Genomic DNA, 4,456 nt, shown 5'->3' on the forward strand with positions numbered 1-4,456 from the left:
TAAGCCCACGTTTTTTTTATGCGCATAGAAAAATTTTCATTTCTAGTGATATTTGAAAGCCAAAAAGCCAAAAATCTCCGTGGATATTCGATTCACCCAAATATGGCTTTTTGAAACAGATACCGTCTGGACTATACCTACTATTTTATATAAAATTACACAAAAAAGTTTGTGCAATTCAACTGTTTGTTGTTGCACGTGTAGAGATATCATTGTTACCTTTTTAGTTTACAAATTATGTCTGCTATAAAATATCTACGCTACTGACCTTCAGCAATTCATTTTTATCAGAAATTTAAGAGCAAAATATTGTGAAAAATAATTTTAATTTTTGATTACTAAACGACTAATAAACTTATTTATTTTTTGCTTTACTTTTATTTTGTTCAATTTTTTATACCTGCTGTGAATACTAATAAGGTTAATTTTTTAATAAAAAGTATTAATTTTTAAAGTTAAGAGTATTATTTTTATTTCATTAAATTTTGAACGAATTTATATTGCATTGTTTGAAGTCTGAGTATATATTACAGTTTAGGAAAAAGGAGACTCAATGCTCTAGTGGCGCAATTGGTTAGCGCACGGTACTTATAAGGCAGTAGTCGTGAGCAATGCCGGGGTTGTGAGTTCGAGCCTCACCTAGAGCAACATTTTTTTTATTTTCTTATCAGACCTTTAGCGCTAAACCTAAAATAGAAAGCTAAATAAATGGGTAGTGATCATGGAGCTATAATAATAATTTAAACAAGTGAAATATATTAAAGTGTATTGGTATAAAATTTGTCTGGATATTTATCCACTATTTTTTTCTTAATTTTTAATTTGCGGTGTGACAAAATAAAATAATCCTATAAAATAGCCATAAAATCATTAGGTATAGTTATTGTGGACGATAGAAAGGTTTCCAAATTAATATAAATATAAAGCTTACAGGTTAATATTTCACAATTGAGTTAAGAGATGAAAGCTAATCGCTTTAATATTAGGTATTTGGGATTTAGATTATATACAGTGTGTCTAAAGATGAAAATACTACTTTGTAAAAAATTATTTATTGCTTTGGTCTTTTTTTGGAAAGATATAACTTCAAAATCTTCTAATTCACTGAACAGTTAAATTAATTTTAGTTAGTAAAGCTTACTTACATTTTATCAAGATTATATTAGATTTTTCATTCTTTAGCTAGGCGTAATCTATAGGTACCCTTTGGACTCAACTAAATATATCCCATAATATAACGAGAAAGAGAAGAGAGGGAGATAATTCAATGTAGAACATGTTGGTAATTCCATCTTTAAAATAATAACCGAGTAATATTTATAATTCCTAACTAAGTAGTTGAATACAGTTTCATATTTTCTAGCCAACAGTCGGAGAAAAGTAGAACATCACAGATGTTGAACATTCTGCAATACATTTCTAAAAAAAAAATTGATCTGAATTTACAAATTTTTATATTTTATAAAATATTGTTAACTATACAGTTTGTTTGATTATAAAAGCCCTGAACTATAACTCAGTTACCCATTTTTGGACACCCCCTGTATATAATATCAATACAAATATTATAAAAACTATTAAACATTTAATTGTTAGTCCCCTTACCTATTTAACTAAGGAGTGTATCAGGAATAATGTGTTCCCTGGCGTTCTTAAACTAGCAAAAGTTATTCCTATTCATAAGAAGGATGACCCGTCTAACTATAGACCCATCTCCTTGACTGCAATTATATCCAAGATTTTGGAAAAGGTCCTAAAGTATAAAATTAACGAATATTTTGAATCAAACAATTTATTTCACTCCTGTCAATTTGGCTTTCCTAATAAAAGGTCCACCTCACTAGCAATAAACAACTTAATGCACTCAGTTCTGAGTGGCTTCGAGAATAGAGACTAATGGGACTTTATATGACCTTACTAAGGCTTTTAACTGTGTGAGCCACAACAGTTTAATTCAAAAACTTTCGCGCTATAACTGTTCACGCTTACATGTTAATTTTAAATAAGTATTTTCTTATTATTATTATTTTTTGTTATTTTTCTTAATACTCTGTTCTCCAGAGAGTCACCAAGGGGCCCCTTCGAAGAAGACGCTCTCCGGTAATATCAGGTAATCTAAAAATTTTTTTTTCCTTTCCGCATTTTCCTTAACCGCAGCCCGCTCGCTAAAATTTTTTTTAGTCCTTGACGAGCCATATGTTTTTGTATGTCTTGCATTAGTTATTAATTTGTTTCATAACATAAATTTCTACATATAAAATAGTCTCCTTTATATTTTACAGTCGAGTCGTTGATAGTCAAATTGATATCAGTAACTTTTTGCTATTCTCTTTTTGCGTCTTATTTATGCCTAGCTGAGAACGTTGTTTATAGGTCAGAGCCGGCATTAAACATTTTGGTAATTTAGTTCAAATATGGCAAGTGCTGACAGACTTAGAAAAAGTAAGGCGTTACGTCATAGTGAACTTACTAGAATTAAAGAACTTTTTAATATAGCTGAGCGTGCATTAGAAAATGATTCCAACCATTCGGTATTTATTCAAAGATTCAAAGACATAAATACGATTTTTGAAAACTTTAATAAGCAACAAGAAACTATTATTTTACTCGTTTCCAGTCTGGAGGATGGTGATATAATTGCCGAGGAACAGACTCGCTCTGAATTCGAACAGTATTTCTATAGTATTCGGGGCATTCACTATGATTTGTTTGAAAAAACCGATAAGCCGCCGAGAAATTCCTCCACTAAAACCAATCCTAAAAATCTTCCTGAATTGAAATTGGCAACCTTTAACGGTGACATTAAATTTTTTAAAACATTCATCGACATTTTTAACGTTCTTGTTCATAATAATGACAATTTAACTAATATAGAAAAATTCTCGCATTTGCATTCTTGTTTAGAAGGTCCTCCTAAATTGTTAGTTCAGCGTACGCCTTTGATAGCTGACAACTATTGTATTGCTTACAATAATTTATTAAAAAGATATACCAATTCCCGGGCATTAGCTTGTGCTTATTGGGATGAAATTTATGATAGTCCTCATTTAACTACCGACAATCCTGAAAACCTTAAAAAATTACTGGACATATTCGCTCAAAACCTAGATGCTCTGTCTAGTTTAAATTATCCTGTAGACCAATGGGATTTTATTTTAGTTAATATACTTATTAGAAAACTAGATGCTGATACTATTTCCCGCTTTGAACTTGCATATGGTTCGACTGAAATGCCAACTTATGAAAAGTTAACAGAGTTTTTGGAAAAACAATGTAATTCATTAGATACTATATTACGTACATTACACTCTTCTCATACACCACCAACAAAGAAAATTTCTTCTTCTAATTTCACTCGTAAAAATTCTTTTAAATCGCCCAACCGCAAAACATCATCATTCTTAACTAGTACTATAAACCGTCCCTGTTTTATGTGTAAAGGAGATCATGTTCTTTACAAATGTCCTTTATTCAGTTCAAAACCACCGCGTGAAAGATATCAAATTGCTAAACAAAATAATTGTTGTATTAACTGTTTAAGTACATCTCATACATTTAGAAATTGTAATTCTGCTTCAACTTGCCGCGTATGCAAGTTAAAACATCATTCTATGTTACATTTTAATACGCAGCAGTCTGATAGCAATTATGGTAATTGTGAAAATCATAACAAGTTGCCAATCTCTACTGCGAGCAATAATCCTGAGCCCGGCCCTAGCACTAGTTTACTTGCTACTTCAAATAATTTTCATTCACTAAATTTGCAAAAGCCTCTAACTAATGTATTATTAAGTACAGTTCAATTAGAGATTTTAGATTCGAGAGGGAACTTTCAAAAAATGCGTGCGTTATTAGACGGTGGTTCTCAAGCTAATTTTATAACTCAACGGGCAGTAAATAAATTAGGATTATCGCGTTTTCATTTATCACTGGCTATTCATGCGTTAAGTGATACAAACGTCACATCAGTTTCAGGTGGAGTTAATTGCACTATAAAACCATTAAAGAATTCTGCTTTAAGTTATAATTTCGATGCAATAATTATTGACAAAATTTGTTCCAATTTACCTAATAGATTTATTAATATCCAGAACTGGACCCATATTAACGATATATGTTTGGCAGATCCTAATTTTAATTCTCCCGCTCCTGTCGATTTACTACTCGGTGCCGATATTTTCAGTAAAGTGATTAAAAACGGTCGTATTCCTGGTGACGCACATACCCCTCCCGCTATAAACACCACATTTGGTTGGATTTTAATGGGTAATCTTAATGATAATAATTTTCCACATATTAATTCCATGTTGGGTACCTGTCATGATTATTCTTTGGATAATGATCTTAAAAAATTATGGGCACTAGAAGAAGTACCTCAAATGATTCCGCTCTCACCTGAAGATTTACTTTGTGAAAAAATCTTTGCCGAAACCCATTGTCGGGACATTTCGGGGCG

General features: G+C 31.3%; 1 non-coding gene across 1 annotated transcript; it reads left to right on the forward strand.

Annotated features, from left to right (window-relative positions):
- Positions 1–555: 555 nt before the first annotated feature.
- Positions 556–647, forward strand: Trnai-uau. Its single transcript is given in 2 exon segments — positions 556–593; positions 612–647. It is a non-coding gene; the product is annotated as a tRNA-Ile (tRNA).
- The last annotated feature ends 3,809 nt before the right edge of the window (positions 648–4,456 follow it).

The sequence above is a fragment of the Anoplophora glabripennis genome, unplaced genomic scaffold, assembly GCF_000390285.2.
Source record: "Anoplophora glabripennis isolate ALB-LARVAE unplaced genomic scaffold, Agla_2.0 scaffold2766, whole genome shotgun sequence".
NCBI lineage: Eukaryota > Metazoa > Arthropoda > Insecta > Coleoptera > Cerambycidae > Anoplophora > Anoplophora glabripennis.